The sequence below is a fragment of the Ambystoma mexicanum genome, chromosome 8 (genome assembly GCF_040938575.1).
Source record: "Ambystoma mexicanum isolate Mex_15411 chromosome 8, UKY_AmexF1_1, whole genome shotgun sequence".
Classification (NCBI taxonomy): Eukaryota; Metazoa; Chordata; class Amphibia; order Caudata; family Ambystomatidae; genus Ambystoma; species Ambystoma mexicanum.
In genome coordinates this window covers 1,679,091,769-1,679,116,349 of record NC_090929.1, presented here as the reverse complement: position 1 = coordinate 1,679,116,349, position 24,581 = coordinate 1,679,091,769, and positions in this window count along the sequence as shown.

The following is a 24,581-nucleotide window of genomic DNA, read 5'->3' as shown; positions in this document are numbered from 1 at the left end:
GCAAAGAGCTAAGGTCCTGAGCACTGCTAGTACAGAGACAAAGAGCTGAGGTCCTGAGCACCGCTGTCACTAGCACAGAGGCAAAGAGCTGAAGTCCTGAGCACCGCTGTCACTAGCACAGAGGCAAAGAGCTGAGGTCCTGAGTACTACTGTCACTATCCCAGAGATAAAGAGCTGAGGTCCTGGGCACTGCTGCCACTAGCCCAGAGACAAAGAGCTGAGGTCCTGTGCACCGCTGTCACTAGCACAGAGGCAAAGAGCTGAGGTCCTGAGCACCGCTGTTACTAGCACAGAGGCAAAGAGCTGAGGTCCTGAGCACTACTGTCACTAGCACAGAGACAAAGCCGATGTCCTGGGCACTGCTGCCACTAGCACAGAGACAAAGAGCTGGGGTCCTGAGCACCACTGTCACTAGCACAGAGGCAAACGGCTAATGCCCAGAGCACTGCTGTCAATAGCACAGAGACAAAGAGCTGAGGTCCTGAGCACCACTGTCACTAGCACAGAGGCAAAGAGCTGAGGTCCTGAGCGCCACTGTCATTAGCAGAGAGGCAAAGAGCTAAGGTCCTGAGCACTGCTAGTACAGAGACAAAGAGCTGAGGTCCTGAGCACCGCTGTCACTAGCACAGAGGCAAAGAGCTGAAGTCCTGAGCACCGCTGTCACTAGCACAGAGGCAAAGAGCTGAGGTCCTGAGTACTACTGTCACTATCCCAGAGATAAAGAGCTGAGGTCCTGGGCACTGCTGCCACTAGCCCAGAGACAAAGAGCTGAGGTCCTGAGCACCGCTGTCACTAGCACAGAGGCAAAGAGCTGAGGTCCTGAGCACCGCTGTTACTAGCACAGAGGCAAAGAGCTGAGGTCCTGAGCACTACTGTCACTAGCACAGAGACAAAGCCGATGTCCTGGGCACTGCTGCCACTAGCACAGAGACAAAGAGCTGGGGTCCTGAGCACCACTGTCACTAGCACAGAGGCAAACGGCTAATGCCCAGAGCACTGCTGTCAATAGCACAGAGACAAAGAGCTGAGGTCCTGAGCACCACTGTCACTAGCACAGAGGCAAAGAGCTGAGGTCCTGAGCGCCACTGTCATTAGCACAGAGGCAAAGAGCTGAGGTCCTGAGCGCCGCTGTCACTAGCACAGAGGCAAAGAGCTGAGGTCCTGAGCACTACTGTCACTAGCACAGAGACAAAGAGCTGAGGTCCTGAGCACTACTGTCACTAGCACAGAGACAAAGAGCTGAGGTCCTGGGCACTGCTGCCACTAGCACAGAGACAAAGAGCTGAGGTCCTGAGCACCACTGTCACTAGCACAGAGACAAAGAGCTGAGGTCCTGGGCACTGCTGCCACTAGCACAGAGACAAAGAGCTGAGGTCCTGAGCACTGCTGTCACTAGCACAGAGGCAAAGAGCTGAGGTCCTGAGCACTGCTGTCACTAGCACAGAGGCAAAGAGCTGAGGTCCTGGGCACAGCGGTCACTAGCACAGAGGCAAAGAGCTGAGGTCCTGAGCAGCGCTGTCACTAGCACAGAGGCAAAGAGCTCAGGTCCTGAGCACCGATGTCACTAGCACAGAGGCAAAGAGCTAAGGTCCTGAGCACTGCTGTCAATAGCAGAGGCAAAGAGTTGAGGTCACTAGCACAGTGACGGAGAGCTGAGGTCCTGAGCACCGCTGTCACTAGCCCAGAGACAAAGAACAGAGGTCCTGGGCATCGCTGTCACTAGCAAAGAGACAAAGAGCTGAGGTCCTGGGGACCGCCGTCACTAGCACAGAGATTGAGAGGTGAGGTCCTGGGGACCGTTGTCACTAGCACAGAGATGGAGAGGTGAGGTCCTGAGCACCACTGTTACTTGCATAGAGATAAAGAGCTGAGGTCCTGGGCACCGCTGTCACTAGCACAGAGGCAAAAGGCTAATGCCCAGAGCACTGCTGTCACTAGCACAGAGGTAAAGAGCTGAGGTCCTGAGCACTGCTGTTACTAGCACAGAGGCCAAAGAGCTGATGTCCCAGGAACTGTTGTCACTAGCACAAAGGGAAAGAGCCGAGGTCCTGGGCACCGCTGTCACTAGCACAGAGACAGAGCAGAGAGAGCAGAGGTCCTGAGCACCGCTGTTACTAGCACAGAGGCAAAGAGCTGATGTCCCGGGAACTATTGTCACTAGCACAGAGGCAAAGAGCTGAGGTCCTGAGCACCACTGTCAATAGCACAGAGGCAAAGTGCTGAGGTCCTGAGCACTGCCATCACTAGCACAGAGACAAAGAACTGAGGTCCTGGGCAATGCTGTCACTAGCCCAGAGACAAAGAGCTGAGGTCCTGGCAACCGCTGTCACTAGCACAGAGATGGAGAGGTGAGGTCCTGGGCATCGCTGTCACTAGCAAAGAGACAAAGAGCTGATGTCCTGGGCACTGCTGCCACTAGCACAGAGACAAAGAGCTGGGGTCCTGAGCACCACTGTCACTAGCACAGAGGCAAAATGCTAATGCCCAGAGCACTGCTGTCACTAGCACAGAGATGGAATGGTGAGGTCCGGAGCACCGCTGTTACTTGCATAGAGATAAAGAGCTGAGGTCCTGAGCACCGCTGTCACTACTAGAGAGGCAAAGAGCTAAGCTCCTGAGCAACGCTGCCACTAGCAAGAGACAAAGAGCTGAGGGCCTGGGCACCGCTGTCACTAGCACAGAGGCAAAAGGCTAATGCCCAGAGCACTGCTGCACTAGCACAGAGGCAAAGGATAATGTTCTGAGCACCACTGTCACTAGGACAGAGGCAAAGAGCTGAGGTGTTGGGCACTGCTGTCACTAGCACAGAGGCAAAGAGCTGAGGTCCTGAGCACCGCTGTCACTAGCACAGGGGCAAAGAGCTGAGGTCCTGAGCACTGCTGTCACTAGCACAGAGGCAAAGAGCTGAGGTCCTGAGCACCGCTGTGACTAGCACAGAGGCAAAGAGCTGAGGTCCTGAGCACCGCTGTCACTAGCACAGAGGCAAAGAGCTGAGGTCCTGGGCACCGCTGTCACTAGCACAGAGGCAAAAGGCTAATGCCCAGAGCACTGCTGTCACTAGCACAGAGGCAAAGGGCTAAGGACCTGAGCACTGCTGTCACTAGCACAGAGGCAAAGGATAATGTCCTGAGCACCACTGTCACTAGGACAGAGGCAAAGAGCTGAGGTGTTGGGCACTGCTGTCACTAGCACAGAGGCAAAGAGCTGAGGTGTTGGGCACTGCTGTCACTAGCACAGAGGCAAAGAGCTGAGGTCCTGAGCACGGCTGTAACTAGCACAGGGGCAAAGAGCTGAGGTCCTGAGCACCGCTGTCACTAGCACAGAGGCAAAGAGCTGAGGTCCTGAGCACCGCTGTCACTAGCACAGAGGCAAAGAGCTGAGGTCCTGAGCACCGCTGTCACTAGCCCAGAGACAAAGAGCTGAGGTCCTGGGCACTGCTATCACTAGCCCGGAGACAAAGAACTGAGGTCCTGGGCACCGGTGTCACTAGCCCAGAGACAAAGAACTGAGGTCCTGGGCACTGCTGTCACTAGCCCAGAGACAAAGAGCTGAGGTCCTGGGCATCGCTATCACTAGCACAGAGATGGAGAGGTGAGGGCCTGAGCACCGCTGTTACTTACATAGAGATAAAGAGCTGAGGTCCTGAGCACCGCTGTCACTAGCCCAGAGACAAAGAACTGAGGTCCAGGGCACTACAGTCAATAGCACAGAGGCAAAGAGCTGAGGTCCTGAGCAGCGCTGTCACTAGCAAAGAGACTAAGAGCTGAGGTCCTGGGGACTGCTGTCACTAGCACAGAGGCAAAGAGCTGAGGTCCTGAGCACCACTGTCACTATCAGAGAGACAAAGAGCTGAGGTCCTGAGCACTGCGGTCACAAGCACAGCAGCAAAGGAACTATGGGATTGTAAAAGGAACCTGGAAGGACCAAGTACCACTAGCCGATAAGGAAACTAATACAATATATTTATTTCTCTTTTATCATAGTTTATTACAAACTTTATAAAATACAAGAAGCCACAGCTTCAGTTTCTTTAACTTATTTTTCCACATTACACAGTTTTTAAATACGTTCATCACATTGCCCTTTAAATTATTTTTCCGTCCTCTGCAGCATCTTATTCACTTGTTCCAGATACAATGTCAGTGCGAATGTCCGTTTTTTATTACTACCTTCCGACATCAGCATCCACCATTCCTCTCTGCATAAGGTTGGCGTTTTTGCAATTTCAGATCCAAGATGCTTTGTTCATAAAGCTTTCAGCCCTACACAAAATAAGGTCAGATATTTTAAGGTTTCTTTAGCGGTTGCACAATATCTACATCTTTGGTCCAGAGGTGCACTGTTTGTTCTCAGGCTTAGTCTTTCCTTAGATCTAAATAGATGTGAGCAGAGCTTCATAAAAGTTTGTCTGTGAAATTTATCAGGGAACATTTCCAGATATGTTGGTAACTTTTTATAAGCCTTGGACTCTGGCGCAACATGGTGCATGCATCTATGTAATGCTCTCTTCTCCAAGGTTTCTACCCAGTCCTGCTGCCACAGTTTCTTTTTGACCAGGTTTGGGTTACCCTGAAGAGTGATATTGTGACTGTTCAACTGCGTTATGATCTCTTCACAGCACAGAATGTATTCTTTCTTACCACTGACCTGCGGCTTCAGTATGTTAAATTGCGGAGGAGTGTCTGTACAGATCAGTTGTCGATAGAGACCTAACATGTTCCAAGTTACTCTTGCATTTATGGATATGACACCAAGCTCAATATAAATATATAGAAATCATAGCATAACCATAGTAGGATTACATGAAGCCGCAGGCTTCCGAATATGGGACGAAGGAAAACAGATTTTGCAGCACACTGTCCAGGACTGGTGCTGTCAGCCAAGGTCAGATGAGCAGAGCATACCCGGCCCTAGGGACAGGGAGGCACTTGCAAATAGCAGAATGCATCCTCGCTAATTGCAGACCAGAAAGCTCAGTTTTGCTATCTTCACCCACGTGGTGTGGCCGAGCCGAGAAAATGGCCATTCACCCGCAGTGGGAAGAGGAGCAGTTCCTAGCGAAGTGATACATGTGTTGTTTTACAATGTTGCAACCTGCTGGCTCTCTCTAAGGAAAAGTGGTTATACCAGTAGCAACAATGGGGACACATAGTCTTTCTCATCACCTTGAGAAGGTGCACGGAGTGCTGAGAACAGAGCTGGGTCCCAGGCCCGGGGAGACCAGCTCCAGCAAATCAGGGAACAGAAACCCAGGGGTGGATGGCAGAGGGCAAGGGCCAATGGTAATTCTGCAACAATGTAATAGATAGTTTGTGGGGATGGCTCAGGCAAAGCCACCTGGCATGAAGAGGGCCAGTCACCTAACATCTATTGGTGCCGTCTATAGGCAATACCACCCCAGCCACCCAATCGTGTATGTTCTTAGATTTTTTGGGGAAGAGCCCCCACTTGTGACGTCAGATCTCAACAGATCTTGCCATTTCCTGTATGGTGCCTGTCTGTTTTGGAAAATAAACGATAGTTGTAACTTGCCCTTGGCTGAGTCCTCCGTTTGTATACTGTCTGTATACCAGGGGGGGGGGGGGGGCGGGCGGAGGAGAGAGTTGGTTGGGCCCGGGGTGCTCTGAACAGTGAATGTGTAACTCTGGTACTCTCTGGTATACTTAAACAACAGTTGGTACAAAACTAAAGCTGCAAAGTTGCAACAGAGACGTGTGTAATCTAAAGGGTACTAGAAAATGTGGGTGCAAAGCCCATCCTCAACCTATGCCGAGTCTATGTGATCCTGAACGTGTCACTCAACCGAGGCGTAGGAAGGGTAGGGCCTGAGTGGTCAAGGCCCACCCAAAATCTGTAAATGCCCACTCAGCAGCGATGTGTGGGCATGTACAGATGTTAATGCCACCGCGATGGGACCAACTACATTAGCTTCAGGTCCCACTTGTTAGACAATCCTGGCTACGCATCCTAAATGGACCTTTTTCTTTGGCTACCAAAACTGGACGGCCAAGAAGTGATTCTGTGAAGCATGCATTAGCCCCCCTCATATATGGGTTCACAGACTGCAGTGTTACCCCATGTTTAAGACCAGTATTGATCAGTTATATTGGCAAACCACATCCTAAATTGTTCCTTATCTTGTTCAAGGCACTAGTAGGTGATCACACTTGCTAGGGTGATGCCTCCACCTGGGCTTGCAGCCTGTCTGCACAACTGCATTTGCTCCCAGCCCCAAACACAGGCCGCAGGGTTTCGGTCGGGAGTTTTCACCTGTTAACTAGTTTGTGCTAGGGGGGTACACAAATGGCAATGCTGAGAGCAGACCTGTGATGTCCTCTGGTGAAATGTGTGCACTTCCTGGAAGTGTTCTTTGGCTGACTTTGAGAAGAATACGTAGTGAATAGACTGCAGGCGGTGCCACCAATATATATATACATGTACAGAATCTGGATGTTCCACAACATGTTTAAGCAAACTAGGCCGCCATGAACAGAAGAGCTGAAAGTGTGTCGCAGTTGAAGAAAACAGCTGACGGCGAGGGAAGAGTCGAGAAAGGTTGTCTGGCCCAGTGTCAAGGGTTGGGGCAGCCAAGAAACTGGTTATCTAAACGAGAAGATACAATGAACGTGAGAAGTGAGACGAGCTTCTGTTGAGGTGTAATGGAAAAACACTAGAAGCGCCAAGTTTTATTCATTTAATAGTATTAAATGCAACGAAGGAGCTCAAAACATGGTCTCCTGTCACATGTCGAGAGGAAAATAGACGTCAGGCAAGCTACACCGAGACCAGAAGATAAGACCATGCTCACACTCCCTTCTATTCGCAGGCGCAGTGATAATTTGCAAGGCTGAGTTCAAAGATTAATTGAATGGCAGACAGTAGGAGTGATGATGGATGATGGGCTAATTGGGCGGGGAAGGAATGGTCAAGTCCAACCCTCCAGCACCTGGGGTACCAGTTTCATGCTGCTAACGAGTGGAACATTCCAGAAGGGTACAAGCGTGCCAACCAATTATAGAGGGTCACGTAGTAAAGAGCCTTATAGTTTGAAAACCAATGAAACATTGTGTATTGCATGACAACTTGCACTAGGGGTGGGCATAGCTGCCCACCTGACCTTAGAGACCCAATCACAATCCAATACCCCATAGAAAGTATACCTAGATGTTCCCCGTAGACAACCGCAATCTATTGTAGATTTCCTTATGTTGCCACATAGTGTGACGTCACATATGACGAGTCTTTACTATAGAAGTGTTATTTATTTATGAATGCGTTGAGAGATATGCTGTGAGAAGTCTGTTGATGTCCGTTGTACTCCCTGTTTTAGATAATTGTTAATAAAACAGCGAAAGATTTGCCAACTTCCTGAGTTGGGCTTATTTTGATCTACGAGTATCTTCTGCATCCCCATCCATCCCATAGAGCGCTACCTCCCTTAAAAGGGCCTACAGGTTCAAATAAAATGTCCATTTTGACATCCTTCTCTACAGGACATGTTTTGTTACAGAATCGTAGATCTAAAAGGTGTGTACCTTTCCATACTTAGCAAGCAATGTCAAAGAAAAGTCTGTGTGCTTGGCAAATGGTTATTTGTCCTGTGCACTTTCTTCAGCTGAATAACTTGTGCATATTTCACTATAGGGTATGTCCAATTCCTGTGACATCACTTCTCAATGAGTAGGTCAGATCCCCCCATTTATTGTAGGATTTGAGCCCTTACTTAGGACCTGGATATTAGCTGGAAAGCATGCATTTTGCACATTTTGATTCTTTTGTCTCAGAAAACAATATCTATAAACATCCACTAGATGGTAGCAAACCCCAAAATAAAGGAAGTGTCAGACAATACACTGATGTCTGCAAGATAAGTTTCAAAATGCAGAAACCAAATCGATTACTGGAAGGACCCTGGCACCAGGTAATGGTATGAAATGATGACCCCGCAGTCGAATCAAATCACAGAGCAGTGAAGCAACATGGCAACCACCATAGCAAGCACTGCGGAGAGGAGAGCATTTATTAACCAATGAGATTGCAGCATTCTACGGCCAACAGTGTTAGTTTGTTCTTTCATGGGCGCTTGCAGTTTCATTTTTTCCATTGTACTTATGGATGGCCAAGCATGCAAAGCTAAACGCCAAGACTGGCTCAAGGTGTCACACATGACATGGGGTCACAAAGGTGTGCGGCGGGAGAAAGGAAAGCATGTCTCCAGCCATGGCCCAGTTCCTCTTCCCCACTGCTGCACGTTTCAAAGCAGGTAGGCTCAGGGAGTCCAAACAGGGGGAAGGGTGACAACCAGAGAGAGGGCTGCCCAAAAGGAGGAACAAGCCAACCCCGAGTCCCGAATCAGAACTGTTTGCCACTCCCGGGGTGGAGCCCGACAGCCAATCTCCTTCCCAGCTGACACACTTGAGTCGCCTTCACAGGCAGAGCCTGGAAGGCCGAGCTAAAGCCATATACAAACTCAGGGGCTAATTCTGAGAGCAGAAGCAGTTTAAGGAAGACCTGGAGATAGGAAGAGGTGGAGTGCGAGCAGATCCCAGAAGGTTGGAGGAGAGATCCAGAAGGTGTGGCCACACTGGAGCCTGGGAGCGGAAGGATGGGCCCAGGAAACTGAGCAGCCAATGGAACTGGAGCTGCAGGTCACAGGCCAGGGCATGGCGGGCACAGATAGTGTAGGTGGCCTGGCAAATGTATACATATATAGAACGAGAGCACTGGAGTCTAGACATTTGCACCCAGTAGGGGCAAGGTTTTGATAGTGAGAGAATGCTGGAGAAGTGAAATAAGTGCACCAACAGAGGTGAAGGATCCAGAGACGGCCAAGGCTCTGAGTGGGAGACTGTTCCGGCTTACAGGCGCAAAGAAGATGACCAAGGGAGCAGAGAGGAGGAGTACAACGACCTGAGGTGGTTACAGAATGCGCTAGAGGAAAGCGACAAGGAGCGAGTACACTAGAGGAAAGAGACAAGGAGCGAGTACACTAGAGGAAAGAGACGAGGAGCGAGTACACTAGAGGAAAGAGACAAAGAGCAAGTACACTAGAGGAAATAGACGAGGAGCGAGTACACTAGAGGAAAGCGACAAGGAGCGAGTACACTAGAGGAAAGAGACGAGGAGCAAGTACACTAGAGGAAAGCGACAAGGAGCGAGTACACTAGAGGAAAGAGACGAGGAGCAAGTACACTAGAGGAAAGAGTTGAGGAGCAAGTACATTAGAGGAAAGAGACGAGGAGCGAGTACACTAGAGGAAAGTGACAAGGAGCGAGTACACTAGAGGAAAGAGATGAGGAGCAAGTACACTAGAGGAAAGAAACGAGGAGCGAGTACACTAGAGGAAAGAGACGAGGAGCGAGTACACTAGAGAAAAGAGACGAGGAGCGAGTACACTAGAGGAAAGAGACGAAGAGCAAGTACACTAGAGGAAAGAGACGAGGAGCGAGTACACTAGAGGAAAGTGACAAGGAGCGAGTACACTAGAGGAAAGCAACAAGGAGCGAGTACACTAGAGGAAAGAAACGAGGAGCGAGTACACTACAGGAAAGAGACAAGGAGCGAATACACTAGAGGAAAGAGACAAGGAGCGAGTACACTAGAGGAAAGAGACGAGGAGCGAGTACACTAGAGCAAAGAGCAAGTACACTAGGGGATAGAGACCAGGAGCGAGTGCACTAGAGGAAAGAAACGAGGAGCGAGTACAATAGAGGAAAGAAATGAGGAGGGAGTACACTAGAGAAAAGAGACGAGGAGCGAGAACACTAGAGGAAAGAGACGAGGATGAGTACACTAGAGGAAACAGACGAGGATGAGTACATTAGAGGAAAGATATAAGGAGCGAATACACTAGAGGAAAGAGACATGGAGCGAGTACACTAGAGGAAAGACCATCAAAAGCGGACTGGAACAGAACAACTATTATCAAGATAACCTAAACAAAGATGAAAGACAATCTCTCAAAAACCTGAACTCGGATAAAAACATAACCATCAAACCAGCCGACAAAGGCGGAGGCATCGTCATTATGAACACTGAAGACTATAACAAAGAATGCCAGCGCCTCCTAGATGACACCACGTCATACAAAAAACTGAACAGGGACGGCACGCAATGTCTACTAGAGGAAATCAGCAATCTCACCAAACACGCTGAGGATGAGGGCTGGATCTGCACCGAAAGAATGCACTTTCCTCAATAAAATGCACCCCCGTACTCCAGCTATCTACATTCTGTCTAAAATACACAAACACGCTACTAAACCACCTGGCAGACCCATTGTCTCAGCCTGCGACTCGCTACTGGAAGCCTTGTCATTATACACGGATCATTTTTTGAAACCTTTTGTGAGCAAAATGCAATCCTACATCAAGGATAGCACAGAGACCATCAAGATCCTAGACACCGTCAATCTGACCACTAACTCCATCCTAGTCACCATGGATGTGGAGGCGTTATACACCTCCATCCCGCAGCGAGACAGATTACAAGCTCTCGCCACTTGCCTCGAGAGAAGGAGAGATGTGACCACTACCTCAACCAACTTCATCTTGGAATGCATCCGCATAGCCATGGGGGAGGACTTTTTCCTATTTGGACAACAACTATACCAACAGATCAAAGGTGTCAGCATGGGTGCCACTTTTGCTCCAGATGTGGCCAACCTGTATATGGCCCAGTATGAAGACGACCACATCTACTGAGACAACAACCCCTACAGAGCCAATATAAAGGTATGGCGCAGATACATTGGCAACGTCCTTGTCATATGGGAAGGAAACAAAGAATCACTCCTGGACTTCCACCAGTGGCTGAATCTGCAAAACACCAACATCAAGTTCACCATAGAGTGGGATTTCCAGTCCATAAATGTCCTAGACCTCCACATCTACCGTTCTGGGAACCTACTAAAAACTGAATTATTTCGGAAACCAATGGGTAGAAATAGTCTCCTCCATTTCTCGAGCTATCATCCACAGGGTCTGAAGTACAATCTCCCGTACGGACAATTCCTGCGCATTCGTAGAAATTGCACGGACAAAGAAAAATTCAACCTACACGCCAAACAACTACAAACTCGCCTAGGTCAAAGAGGCTATCTGAAAAAATCCATAAAAATGGCCAAAAAAAGAGCAGCAACCACAGACCACTCACCACCAAAACCAAGGATCCCATAGACTGGACTGTCTGCGTCACAACTTTTGACCCAATAAGCAACCTCATAAAAACCACCATCAGGAAACACTGGCACCTCATCAAAAATGAAGGGAGTCTAGCAAAGAAACCACTATTCGCGTTCAGAAAGAACAAAAATCTAAGGGACACTTTGGTCCATACTTTTTTGGAAACCTCTAAAACACCAGCGACATTATGGAACCTGCCACCAGTCGTGGGACACTACAGCTGCAGACACTGTGTGGCTTGCCGCCACACGACCAACAGCAAGACTTTCACCTACAAAGATTTCACATGGAACATGACGAACCACACAAACTGCGAAAGTAGATATGTCATCTACGTCATCAAATGTCCATGCGACATGATATTCATCAGAAAGACCATTAGACCTGTTAAACAGAGGATAAACGAGCATAGATCCTGCTTTAAGAACAAAGTACAGGATGAACCCCTGGTCGAGCATTTCAACAAAAAAGGCCATACGCATGAACAATTCACCTCGACTGTGCTGCAACAACTACAGCCACAGAAACGCGGAGGCAACATAGACCTGGCCCTCACAAAACTGGAACAAAAGTGGGTCCACAGACTAGACACAGTCCGCCACGACATAACCGTAGAGTGGAAACATTTCTGGGTCTCATCCCCACCCACTGCACACAATAATGCCATACATGGCTTGTTTGCCCCTTGAAATTGTACCCAGAGGCTAGATGTTTGGACTGAGCACATGCATGTCACTTAATTGTATGAACCCATTTGGACTGTTTTTAATCACTCAATAGAACTGTGCCCACATGCTGTGTCTAGTACTTGATATGTATTCAACATTATTGACTCTTGCTGTGTCCTACCACATCATTAGTGTTACACCTCGCCCTCGGCCGCGCCACGTTTCCCGGGTTCTGCCTCGTTGCTCTCGTATGCGCAAGAACAATTGGGGAATTCCAGGTAACACCAGAATAAGGGACAGGAAAGTGATCGCCCTTCATAAAGGGTTACGGCGCCGGCATGCGCCCTTCTTATCGCGCTGGCAGCTGCCATGGAAAATTTCTACACAAACTACAGTATCCAGAAAACCCGTTACGTTGTAGTTCTCGGCGTTGAGATGGGAGCCTCATTTTCAAACGATACGCCTCGTTGTTGTTATTTATTCCACAGCGGCATACAGAACGCTGCTTCTGTTTAAAGTTACAACCGGCATACTTTCCGAAGTGCTCTCCCTGTATCTTGAATTGTGAAGTCCTTGTTTTTTCCCGTGTACCGACCCTGCCTGCACACGGACTCCTTCTTCTGAATCCTCTATTGAACTGTTTTCTGACCACCCGTGTACCAGACCCCTTGCCTGCTTTCGGAACTCTTGAACACTGATTCTGTTGTGTTTCTTGACCGCCCGTGTACCAGACCCTTTGCCTGCTTCCGGAACTCTTGGACACTGATTCTGCTGTGTTTCGTGACCGCCTGTGTACCAGTCCCCTTGCCTGCTTCCTGGACTCTGGGATAGTATCTACTCCGGTAAGAAAGACTCTAATTGGAATCCCATCTTCTGTGGAGTTCGACTTCATTCCTAAGTGCATCTTTTGAACGCTTTGCTGTGGTGCACCATCCCGAAACCAGTGCGACCCTCGTTCCGTTCGGGGATAGCTACCTTACTAACCTCCCTATTTTTTATTTTATACTTTCGTTGTTTCCCAGGACTCTTTACGTCAATCCTATTTCCATCAGGGGTAAAGTATAGTTTTCTTGGTTTTTTCATACTGAAGAATTATACATTAGCCATATACTAAAGCCTCTCTAATTTATAGGTTGCTCCGGTTCCTTTGGCTTAAGGGGAGATTAAACCAGGTACTACTAAAGGGGAATAGTCTTGGGAAAAAACCAGATTCATTATTGGCAGATTGTTTAACTTGTTATCCTTTCCTTTACAGCCTGGGTTTGAGACGGTCTGTTCTCCCCGCTTTTTTGATCGATCGGTCCCCTTGTCTGTACAGTTCAGCAGGTGGTCATATCGGTTTAAAGAGTTCATTCCCTCACAGAGAGGAGGCTTGGGTGGAGGCTCCAACCCTAGCTCCTTCAAGCAACTCCCCAGCAATAGAGGTCCGGCCTGTTTACGTACTCTCCATTCCGGTGAGTAACAGAAACAGAAGCCATGGAAGAAGTTGATCCTTTAACCACCTTGGTTCGCTTGGTATCTGAACTTCGTTCTGATATGACAGCCGCACATAGTGGTATCCATCAAAGGATCGACACTTTGCAGAGTTTTCCAAGCCCCCACACCCTGGGGGTGGATACGTCTGCTGCTACGGCATCAGGTTCAACCGGGCCTATACCCTCTGCCTCTGGCTTTACGACTACCCCGGTGCTTATGGCTACTCAATTCCCACTGGTCCCCCCAGAACGATTCTCTGGGGATCCTAAACATTATCGCACGTTTATCAACCAGTGCAAATTACATTTTCTCTGTCGGCCCACTGCTTTCCCTAATTCTACTACGAAGGCAGCCTTTGTTCTCTCTCATCTTGGGGGTACCGCAGCCGCTTGGGCTAATCCGTTACTGGAAGCTAATAGCTACGTCCTTTATGACTGTGATGCTCTCATCACGGCCATGAACAGAGTATTTGACACCCGCTATAAATCCCAGGCTACTGACCTGGAGTTCCTCAATCTGCGTCAAGGCACATCCTCTTTGTTTACATACCTTACTAAATTCAATCAGTTGGCAGCTGAAACTGATTGGCCGGAGGAGAAAAAATCAGCCGTGTTTTACAAAGGGTGTCAGATGAGTTAAAGGACGTTTTGGCCACAGTACCAGTGGTTCCAACCACTTTTGGTGAACTATTAGACTTGGTATTACAAATAGATGCTAGAAGAACCGAAAGAAGGGGTGAACGCAAGTCACCAGCCCCTGTTACTCTGCAGGCGGAACAGTCTTCTCCTTCTACTTCGCTTCCGGAACCTATGCAGATCGGGGCAGTAAGAGGTCCTTTGACTTCTGCACAACGGGATTATCGCAGAACGCATAATTTGTGCATGTATTGCGGATCTGCTGAACACCTCTTGAAGGATTGCCCTAAGAGACCTGTCAAAAAGCCGGGAAACGCCAGAACCCGGCAATAGACAGGGTCCCTACGCCGGGGGTGCTTTCCTTGGACTCTCATGGTGCTTTTTCTGTTCCTGTTAGCATTCCTGTGGTATTTACCAATGAAGATAGTACCTTTTCTTCATTGGCGATCATTGATTCCGGGGCCACCGGGAATTATATGGATTACGATTACGCCACAAGTAAGAACGTTTCGGTTGTCTCTAAAGCCCAACCCGAGGCTGTTCACGCTGTGGACGGTACATCCTTGGTCTCTGGCCTAGTCACACAAAATACCTCCTTAATTCATATGCAAACCAGGGAGGGACATGCTGAGTCGATCTCCTTCGATCTCATTAAAGCCCCTCAATTCCAGGTCATCTTGGGCATCCCTTGGTTGCAACATCATAATCCAGCCATCGACTGGACAAGAAAAACGGTGCAGTTTCCTTCCACTGAGTGTAACGAAAAGTGTTTCCTAGACACTAGTGTGTCCTCTGAGTCTTCTTGTCAAGCCTTGGTAGCATCTATGTCCATAATTGGAGCCATCACTAAATCTCCCGAAATCGAAATCCCTCCTGAATACAAGTCTTTCTGTGATGTGTTTGACAAGGGAGGGGCAGACCAATTGCCACCTCATAGGCCTTACGACTGCCCAATCGATTTACTGCCAGGTGCTAAGGTCCCGGCGGGTAGGGTCTATTCCCTTACGGTTCCAGAAGATAAGGTATTAAAGGAGTATATTGACAAGGCATTGGCCACTGGGTTCATTAGACCTTCCAGGTCCCCTGCGGCTTCTCCGCTCTTTTTTGTCCCTAAAAAGGAGGGCGACCTCCGCCCCTGTATTGATTATCGGGCATTAAACGCGGTGACGGTAAAAAATCAATATCCCCTCACGCTCATTTCAGTGCTCTTAGACCAGCTCGGTTCTTCTGTAGTCTTTACTAAGCTGGATCTTAGGGGTGCATATAATCTCGTTCGAATGCGAAAAGGGGACGAGTGGAAGACCGCATTCAAAACACGCTACGGACTGTATGAATATTTGGTGATGCCGTTTGGTCTCTGTAATGCCCCGGCCACCTTCCAGGCATTCATGAATGATATTTTCCATGACTGTTTGGATCAGTTTGTTGTAGTATATTTGGACGATATCCTCATATATTCACCCTCCAGCGAGGAGCACACGAGGCACGTGCAAATTGTCTTGCAACGGTTGAGGGAAAACCACCTATTTGTCAAAGCTGAAAAATGTGTCTTCAACTCCACTGAGGTGGAGTTTCTTGGTTACGACCTGACTAGTAGGGGTATAAGAATGAGTCGCTCTAAAGTTCGGGCTGTCTTGGATTGGCCCGTTCCTACATCGATTAAAGCCTTGCAATCCTTTTTGGGGTTCTCGAACTTCTATAGGCGCTTCATCCGTTCTTTTTCTTCTATATCAGCGCCGCTGACGGCTTTGACCAGCTCTAAGAAATCCTATCAATGGAACCAGGAGGCACAAAGAGCCTTTGACACCCTTAAAGCAGCCTTCACTTCCGCCCCAGTGTTACAGCACCCTAATCCGTTACTCCCATTTTTGGTGGAGACCGACGCCTCTGGCTCGGCTATTGGGGCGGTTCTATCTCAAAGGTGTCCAGACTCAGGGGAAGCCCATCCGATTGCATTCTTCTCAAGAAAATTGACGCCCTATGAGCGCAACTATCCAATCACAGAAAGAGAACTCCTAGCCATAAAAGATGCTTTTTCCAAATGGCGGCACCATCTTTTGGGGGCTCGACATCAGGTCACAGTTTTTTCGGATCATCGGAGCCTTTTGGCATTTAAATCAATGAAATGTCTTACTGCGCGACAGGCTCGTTGGCATCTTTTCTTTTCCCAGTTTTATTTCACAATCACATATCGACCGGCCCGATTAAATACTTGTGCAGATGCTTTGTCACGCATTGCCTTCCATTCTGACAACAAAGCCTCTGACAAACCACTCTTGTTACCTGGTAACGTTGTTTGTGCCTGCACTCCTCAACCTAGCCTGCGGACTTTGATTTCGGATTGGGTCTCCGTGCATAAAGAAGAATGTGAGACTCTCAATCTTGATGTGGTTCAAGGCCTACCCTACATCCAAGGACGCTTGTTTGTGCCTCCAGGACAGGCACGATTACGTGCTCTAGCTTGGTCTCATGATTCCCTATGTGCAGCTCATCCGGGTCAGCAAAAGACGCTGGAGGCATTACGCCGTTGGTCCTGGTGGCCTACCATGTCAAGGGATGTGATTGACTATCTGGCATCCTGTTCTGTATGTTCCCAATGCAAGGTCTCCCGTTCTAAACCTGTGGGTCTGTTACGCCCTCTCCCTGTGCCTCACAAACCATAGTACATGGTTTCTATGGACTTTATTGTGGATCTACCTCCTGTGAAAGGTCTTGACACTATCTGGGTAGTAATTGATTATTTCACCAAGATGGCGTTGTTCATTCCCTGTACAGGTCTGCCTTCTGCCCCTGTTTTGGCTTCCCTTTTTCTCCAGAACGTTTTTCGGTTCTTTGGATTGCCTGCCATCCTGATTTCGGATCGTGGCTCTCAATTTACATCACGTTTCTGGAGGGCTTTGACTGCTTCATTGGGTATTGACGATTGGTTCAGTTCTGCTTATCATCCTCAGACGGACGGGCAAACTGAAAGGGTAAATGCCACCCTTGAACAATTTCTCCGGTGTCTCTGCCTTCGTTTCCAAGCATCCTGGTTGACGATGCTTCCTTCTGCTGAATTTGCTTACAATAATTCCATGCATACCACCTCAGGGGTCTCCCCGTTTTTTGCCCTATATGGTTGCCATCCACGATCATTACCTTTTGATCCTACGCTTCCCATTGACAACCCGGCGGCTCGGGACTGTGTAAGGGAATTGGTGACGACCCGTAGTACGGTTCGCTCTCATCTGCTTCTAGCTCAGGCCAGGGCAAAGAAAAATGCTGATCGTCACAGAAAACCGGCACCTAATTATAAGGTGGGCATGAAAGTTTGGTTGTCCACCCGTAATTTGCGGATTCCTGGCAAACGCTTGTTGTTGCCTAAATTCGTGGGTCCTTTTCCCATTACTGAGATTATAAATCCGGTGGCTGTACGCCTTTCTTTACCTACCTCGGGGAATCAACATCGGTATTTCACGTATGTCTCCTGAAGCCTTGTCCACCCTCTGTTCGGCTGCCCGATCGCCCTCCTCCGATTCAGGTGGATGGGGATGATGAATACGAAGTGGCGGACATCCTGGATTTTCGTCTCTGTAGGGGGCGCCCCTTTTATTTGGTGGATTGGAAGGGGTACGGTCCCAAAGACAGGTCCTGGGAGCCTTTATGCAATATACATTCTCCGGCTCTCTTGCGCCGTTTCCATGCACGGAGGGGGTCTGCGCCGCCTTTGGGGGTGGATGCTGTTACACCTCGCCCTCGGCCGCGCCACGTTTCCCGGGTTCTGCCTCGTTGCTCTCGTATGCGCAAGAACAATTGGGGAATTCCCGGTAACACCAGAATAAGGGACAGGAAAGTGATCGCCCTTCATAAAGGGTTACGGCGCCGGCATGCGCCCTTCTTATCGCGCTGGCAGCTGCCATGGCAAATTTCTACACGAACTACAGTATCCAGAAAACCCGTTACGTTGTAGTTCTCGGCGTTGAGATGGGAGCCTCATTTTCAAACGATACGCCTCGTTGTTGTTATTTATTCCACAGCGGCATACAGAACGCTGCTTCTGTTTAAAGTTACAACCGGCATACTTTCCGAAGTGCTCTCCCTGTATCTTGAATTGTGAAGTCCTTGTTTTTTCCCGTGTACCGACCCTGCCTGCACACGGACTCCTTCTTCTGAATCCTCTATTGAACTGTTTTCTGACCACCCGTGTACCAGACCCCTTGCCTGCTTTCGGAACTCTTGAACACTGATTCTGTTGTGTTTCTTGACCGCCCGTGTACCAGACCCTTTGCCTGCTTCCGGAACTCTTGGACACTGATTCTGCTGTGTTTCGTGACCGCCTGTGTACCAGTCCCCTTGCCTGCTTCCTGGACTCTGGGATAGTATCTACTCCGGTAAGAAAGACTCTAATTGGAATCCCATCTTCTGTGGAGTTCGACTTCATTCCTAAGTGCATCTTTTGAACGCTTTGCTGTGGTGCACCATCCCGAAACCAGTGCGACCCTCGTTCCGTTCGGGGATAGCTACCTTACTAACCTCCCTATTCTTTATTTTATACTTTCGTTGTTTCCCAGGACTCTTTACGTCAATCCTATTTCCATCAGGGGTAAAGTATAGTTTTCTTGGTTTTTTCATACTGAAGAATTATACATTAGCCATATACTAAAGCCTCTCTAATTTATAGGTTGCTCCGGTTCCTTTGGCTTAAGGGGAGATTAAACCAGGTACTACTAAAGGGGAATAGTCTTGGGAAAAAACCAGATTCATTATTGGCAGATTGTTTAACTTGTTATCCTTTCCTTTACAGCCTGGGTTTGAGACGGTCTGTTCTCCCCGCTTTTTTGATCGATCGGTCCCCTTGTCTGTACAGTTCAGCAGGTGGTCATATCGGTTTAAAGAGTTCACTCCCTCACAGAGAGGAGTCTTGGGTGGAGGCTCCAACCCTAGCTCCTTCAAGCAACTCCCCAGCAATAGAGGTCCGGCCTGTTTACGTACTCTCCATTCCGGTGAGTAACAATTAGGCACCACATATCCCAGGTTCCATAGCGCCTCTCACTAGGTCCAGTCCGTTACCAAGATCGCCCAATGGGCTTCTCAGCGCCTCCACTAGACCAGGCACTACATGTCCCAGCATCTTTAGCCGTTCCAGTAGTTTCAGTCCCCCACCGATACCGTCGTCCATTCGCGGAACGGCGTAGACTACTCCCATTGGTCCAAGCACCTCCCGCACCCATGCCATTGGCCCAGACACCACTCTGGGACTAGCTTATTAGCCAAGCTGGTTTCATTTGGATGTTACAGCTACCATTACAGCAGCAGATCCCCCGACGACGCACGTTGCTCTCACGGCTCACGGTAAATGCAATAATCCAGCTTTCACGCCTCCAGAGGCTGTGCCCTCTACACTGATCCGTTTACTCACTCACGGATAGTCTATGATAGTGGAACCACCTCCCTCTCTGTTTGGGTCCACATTACCATTTTGTGAATAAAATCCACAGCAACCACATGTTGCTATTCAGCCACTCCTTTCGCACTGTGATCCATCAGAAGAACAAAGACGCACCACTAGTTCGGACGCACTTTCCAACAAAGGCTCTATTTTTGCGCTATTTTAAAACCAACTTGTCCTCACACAATGGGTCGGTAATACCCTTCACGCCCTAGATCACTTAAGGCAATAGCTGACACCACGTTGCCCACACGCCCTGGAGCGTTTATGCACGTATGGCATTCACCATTACACAAACGTCCAACAGTGTTCACTAGAATAGGGACACCCTCACCCTAGTTCTAGACGTTTGTATCGACGCTTCATACTCACGTCCATCTTTGGTTTTTTTACAGACGAGGGACCTTTTTAGGCCCTCCTTTAGCCGATAGGATCCTGACCAAATCGATTCCTCAGGAACCCACGTCTCCCCCTAGTGCAGTCTCGCACCTACCATCCAGCACTAATCCTTGGATGGTTCTGTACAGCATCACCACTGCTACCACAGCAGCAGGTAAGCTGTCTTTCAATATGGCAATACTAGGCCTCAATTATGAAACAATAAATAACACAATTAGACCCTGAGATCCTTACAAATCCTTCTCTATTCACAGACAAAAACGGACTACACCACATTTGGTGCTCATCCTGAAGAAGGCCAACATCATCCAGGCAACAATTCTGCCTTCCTGGCCGAAATACACCTGTGTCGATCCCCAGTGACACAACTGCAAATACCCTTTTTCGTGTATGTCTTGTAGATTATGTTGTGTACACCCCGTGTTTACGATACCCTGGACCACTCCATGTCCCGGGTGCACTACTGTATAAATACATGTTCTTCTAACTGTTGTATACCACTGTGCCCTTAGGTGGAACTGTACCTCAACACAAAAGAGGTTAATACTCAATCTGTATTTCCACCAAACTCAATCACTCTTGTCTGTTCTTTTTGAGCATTTTGTGCTTATCGAAAGCTATGTAAACTAATTGAACAATAACACTTGTGGTTTTTCTGAAATAAACTCTTCTGTTCAGAACCATAGCCTGCTGATTTGTAGGATCTCACATCCTAATTATTTTGATTATTAAATACACTAGAGGAAAGAGACTAGGAGCGAGTACACTAGAAGAAAGAGACGAGGAGCGAGTACACTAGAGGAAAGAGATCAGGAGCGAGTACACTAGAGGCAAGAGACAAGGAGCGAGTACACTAGAGGAAAGAGACGAGGATGAGTACACTAGAGGAAAGAGACCAGGAGCAAGTACACTAGAGGAAACAGACGAGGAGCGAGTACACTAGAGGAAAGAGACGAGGAGCGAGTATACTAGAGGAAAGAGACGAGGAGTGAGTACACTGGAGGAAAGAGACAAGGAGCGAGGACACTACAGGAAAGAGACGAGGAGCAAGTACACTAGAGGAAAGAGATGAGGAGTGAGTACAAGAACTACCAGAGAAGACCAAGGCGTAGAGAGCTATGAGACATGCACCAGAGGAGCTAGGCCAGTTCTGGTTGGCAGAACTTGGGGACGAGCTGGTGAGGAGGAGGCAAGCTGTAAAGGAACTCTAGGAAGGAGTTCAGTGGCCCTCTCCTGTGCTGCCATACCACCATGGATCCCATAGAGGACTATGGAAACTTCCACACCCGTTCCCAAGCCCCTCATTCATTGCACACAAGATCAGGGGCTCCCAATGAGGTAGAGTGCCTCAAGCAGCCGGGCCCAGAGATCCCAGAGGAGTGCCCGCAGCCAGCAAGAAGTGAATGAAAGGGGCAGCTTTTCCATGGAAACCAGTGCCGCAGAGGACTATCCACAAACCCTGGGAGAAGGCCGGACTCAGATTCGAGACTACTCAAAAACTCAATGGTTTATAAGCAAGCAGTTGAGCCAGGAGGTGACATCTGGAACATTCTGTGGCTCCACAAGGGCGATTCTGGAAGGTTTGCTGCACGTGATATCTCCCCGCTTACTATTCTGCTCTCCATTGTAACAGTTCCCTGGTGACGCTTTCCTGCATTTGTCTGGTTCTTCGCCCCCCACGCCCTACATGACATACCCTAAAAGGAGCACCATCAGGTGGAAGCTCTGCCATTGCTCGACAGTGAAACTGGAAAAGCAAAGCCACGCCTCGCTGACCAGGGCGCCATTCCCGGCCCAGTGAGGCCCTCCCCCATCTGCACCATCCGCACAGGCATCACGGTCTGGCCAGGGCTCCGAGCAAGGGCTGTTGAGAGCAGGACTCAGTCCCTCACGGAAGCTGAGGGGAAATTGCAGATTCCTGGGTGCAGCAAATCATCGCCCATGGCGTCACCGGTCGATCAAGCAGCGGCTGGGGCAGGTAGGAAAAGATGGCTGCCACCAGGTTCCTTTCTCATTGAACCCGGAGCATTTGTCCTCAATCACCTTTCTCATCTGAAAGCCTTTGGGGGAACCCTGCCGAGTGCTGGATTTGGGGGAACCCCGGCCCGTGCTGGATTTGAAGCGATTGAATCAATACATAAAGTACTTTCCTTTCCAGTTGGAGACTGCCTAGTGGTACTTCCTTAATCTGCACATGTGAGTGGCTGACTTCATGTTTGCAGTTATTTTAACTGGGTGTCAAGGAACCAGCTATATGTTTTGTGCTGAGAATTATCGAGGCATATGTCAGCAATAAGGACTAGTGGCGGTAAGCGCGTAGGATTTCTGTCCATCACATACATTAGTACGACTCCCACTTTTATGCCACTTATTTTTGCACCATTTCCATGTGTATTTATCCATATTTATTTTTTGCTATGCAAAAAGGAAAGTTGTAACAAGAACTACCAGAGAAGGCAGAGACATAGAGAGCTGTGAGACATGTGCCAGCGGAGCTAGGCCAGTTCTGGTTGGCAGAACTTTAGGACGAGGTAGTGAGGAGGAGGCAAGTCGTGAAGGAACTCTAGGAAGGAGTTCGTTCAGGTGGCCCCCCTCCTGTCCTGACACTCTGCCATGGATCCCATAGTGGACTGTGGAAACTTCCACACCCGTTCCCAGGCCCCTCATTCCTGGCACACAAGATTCCTCTAGCGCATTGTGTAACCGCCTCAGGCCGTTGTAATCCTCCTATCTGCTCTCTTGGTTTTCTTCTTTGCCCCTATAAGCCACAACAGTCCCGCTATACCACCGGGACCCCCTTGTATTGTACCTGTTATTTATATAGCTCCTTTTACCATTATTATAGTCTCAATGCGCTTGTGTTGAGAACGCTCTCTGGGACCGAAGCCCAGAATGTTGGAGCCAATAAAGGCTTCGCAGGGAGGCTGGCCAGGCTCCGGTATAGAGCTAAACAAGCAGGAGAATGTGAGGTTTGGAGGCCTTTAACCGTTCAGCCAGAGACACCCTCAGCATATTCCCAATCTGTCCTTCAGTCTTAACGTGTGCCTCGCGGTATGGCTGTGCCTTCTTTAGCTCCCAAGGGGCAGAGGAACTGGGCCATGGCTGGAGACCTGCTTTCCTTTCTCCCGCCGCACCCCTGCCTTGTGACCCCATGTCATGCGTGACACCTTGAGCCAGTCTTGGCGTTTAGCTTTGCATGCTTGGCCATCCATACAATTGAAAAAACGAAACTGCAAGTGCCCATGAAAGAACAAACTAACACTGGAGGTCAGATTGGACTGCGGGGTCATCATTCCATGCCATTACCTGGTGTCAGGGTCCTTCCAGTAATCAATTTGGTTTCTGCATTTTGAGACTTATCTTGCAGACATCAGGGTATTGTCTGACACTTTCTTTATTTTGGTTGTTTTCTACCATCTAGTGGATGATTATAGGTATTGTTTTCTGAGACAAAAGAATCAAAATATGCAAAATGCATGCTTTCCAGCTAATGTCCAGGTCCAAAGTAAGGGCTCAAGTTCTATAATAAATGGGGGGATCTGACCTACTCATTGAGAAGTGATGTCACAGGAAGTGAACATACCCTATAGTGAAATATGCACAAGTTATTCAGCTGAAGAAAGTGCACAGGACAAATAAGCATTTGCCAAGCACACGGATTTTTCTTTGACATTGCTTGCTAAGTATGGAAAGGTACACACCTTTTAGATCTATGATTCTGTAACAAACATGTCCTGTATAGAGGGATGTCAATATCGACATTTTACTGCTCTGTGACATGCAATTTGTGTGTCTTGCCTCGCAGCTGCAGGACCTGCGTTCGATTGTTTAAGTCCTAAAATCCCCATCTGCTCTGTCCAAAAAAAAGTGGGCGGATGCCGTCCACTTGCTTTACCCCAACTTGTGCCCTACCCTCCCACAGTGGAGCTGAACTAGATGTGAACTTCCAGGGATGGCCACTGGGTGGCACTGCTGCATGTGTGACTCTTCAGCTGAAATGGCCTATGCTTTTCTTGGCTACAAAGTCAGCCAAAGAACACTTGGAGAAATTGCACACGTTTTACCAGAGGACATCACAGGTCTGCTCTCAGCATTGCTATTTGTGTGTCCCCGCCCCCCCAGCACAAACCAGGTAACCAGTGAAAACTCCCGACCGAAACCCTGTGGCCTGTGTTCGGGGCTGGGAGCAAATGCAGTTGTGCAGACAGGCTGCAAGCCCAGGTGGAGGCATCACCCTAGCAAGTGTGATCACCTACTAGTGCCTTGAACAATTCAGGATGTGGGTTGCCAATATAACTGATCAATACTGGCATTATATATGGAGTAACACTGCAGTCTGTGAACCCATTATGAAGGGGGCTAATGCATGCTTCACAGAATCACTTCTTGGCTGTCCAGTTTTGCTAGCCAAAGAAATGAAGGTCCATTTAGGATGCGTAGCCAGGATTGTCTAACAAGTGGGACCTGAAGCTAATGTAGTTGGTCCCACCGCGGTGGCATTAACATCTGTACATGCCCACACAGCGCTGCTGAGTGGGTATTTACAGATTTTGGGTGGGCCTTGACCGCTCAGGCCCTACCCTTCCTACGCCTCGGTTGAGTGACACATCCAGCATCACATAGACTCGGCATAGATCGAAGATGGGCTTTGCATCCACGTTTTCTAGTACCCTAGATTACACCCATCTCCGCTGCAGATTTAGTTTTGCACCAACGCACTATGTTTTCTTCCTAAATTCCTCAGTGCTCCCTGATCCACAGTCCTCAGTAAATAGCATCCCACAGAAAACAA